Source organism: Medicago sativa, chromosome 3 (genome assembly GCF_051527215.1).
Source record: "Medicago sativa cultivar Bolivia chromosome 3, Bolivia_mono, whole genome shotgun sequence".
Classification (NCBI taxonomy): domain Eukaryota; kingdom Viridiplantae; phylum Streptophyta; class Magnoliopsida; order Fabales; family Fabaceae; genus Medicago; species Medicago sativa.
The window spans coordinates 79,213,963-79,215,751 of NC_140751.1; the positions used below are offsets into that span (position 1 = coordinate 79,213,963).

The 1,789-nt window shown below is 32.3% G+C and overlaps 1 long non-coding RNA gene across 1 annotated transcript; it reads right to left on the minus strand.

The window, feature by feature from the left end:
• Window positions 1-242: 242 nt before the first annotated feature.
• LOC146940594 (uncharacterized) lies at window positions 243-1,562 on the minus strand. The gene is made up of 3 exons (XR_015032063.1): window positions 757-1,562; window positions 523-636; window positions 243-366 (listed from the first exon to the last, which is right to left on the minus strand). It is a non-coding gene; the product is annotated as an uncharacterized LOC146940594 (long non-coding RNA).
• Between the last annotated feature and the right edge of the window lie 227 nt (window positions 1,563-1,789).

Below are 1,789 nucleotides of genomic sequence, written 5' to 3' on the forward strand. Positions count from 1 at the left end.
TCAGAGTTGTTCTTGACACCTCGTTTGGGAAATGCTAAACAGGGAAATAACTGCAATATTAGTCTAATGCATATTAACATGGATAAAATGTATGCGAATATAGTTACATATAATTTATAAAATGAAGGTAGCATAACTGATTTTAAGCTAAAGAATATGTATCATGGCTTCTAATTTATCTTCCTATTATCTTCCTATAAAGTCCAGATAAATGCATGCATGTGGTATATGCGTACCCCGTTGGCCAATTAACATTGTTGAAACAAACGGAAATTAAGCATCACTCCTGCATGTGCATTTATAGCTAGCACCATTTAACATTGATATCTTCGAACATTTGGTGCAACTCTCATAATACCATCCAAACTGGTTAGGATTGAATTTAATTAGTTGTTTTACAAATAGTGATGCAATATGTTTCCTAACACAAATTATGCACATGAAATAAAGAATAATGCAATATGTATTTTTAATTTGTGCGTAAAAAAATTCAAAGCATGTTTGTGCATAAAAAAAGCAGACCTTGACTAAGTTTATAAATTCAACAATTGGCCTAACTTGAGACAGATTGGAAAAATCGTTGTATGAAGTACGTTGAGAAGAAGCCGAACTCTGACTTAAGTTCTGACTGAAGAGCTTGAGAAGTGTTAAGGTCACGACAACAATTCAAGAAACATGGTCAAAAAACAATCAAATCAGATTGTGAAATAATAAGTTACTTTAACACTGTATTGTGAAATCATAATGCAAACTTACTAAGTCTTAAACTTCTCAACAACCGGGTGATGTAGGTTGATGAGCAGCATCGAACCTGACCAATTGTTACATATATTTGGGTTGCCATTGACTACAAAATGGAAGCAAAGAACTCAAGGTAAGTAGATGGTAAATGTTAAAGCTACGAAGTATTTTTCCCATAGTGTTACATCAACCATATTCCCACTGCATAAGGAAATACATCTTTCAGGTCATTATCAAACTTATACAAAATCCTTTTTTTTTTTTTGAAGAAGCTAAACTAACTCACCTAAATTGACATTAGAGAGAATCGAACCTGAGACCTCAAGGAGGAGCACACTCCTAGATCCCAAGTCAATACCACTAGGTCAACCCAAGTGGGTTACTTATACAAAATCCTATCATCTGATTCTGACAAATTAGAAAATAATACTTTTTATCTTTCAACACAATGTTCGTACACGGTTTCTTTCCAGTCTCAATTCGTGTTGTCTTAACAATCTCATGAAGTAGCCCGATGATTTCTTTAAAAAAAAAATTATATCTATAAGAACATTATAATCGAAAAAAACACAGAAATAAATTAAAGCACATAACTATACCATATAAAGCGTCAGTTTTGAATTTTCCATCTTGAATTTCCTTAAATGACTTAAAGCGAAATTCACGAGTAAGAACGATAGTTAACTTGTCATACTTCTGCACCTTTGTACCAGAACCAAAAACAACCTTAAAGGGATTAAATGCAATGTCATTATCAAACACATGACAATTATAGAAAGTATAAGTCTTGTTTTCCTCACTCAAAGCCTTCCAATGCTCCAATTCTCTATATCGAGTTATTACTTGATCTCGATCACCCTAAATCCGAGAAAGAAACCAAAAAATATAAAAAAAATCAAAATGTACACTAATAAGTAACATTGATAATTCATAAAGAAAATTACAACAAATCTTAACTAACTCATCTATCATTTGCATCATAAATAATGAGCTTCATATGTTCCATGAATCCAGCACTCCAAATCCTATTTTCCAAATGTCCAAATCA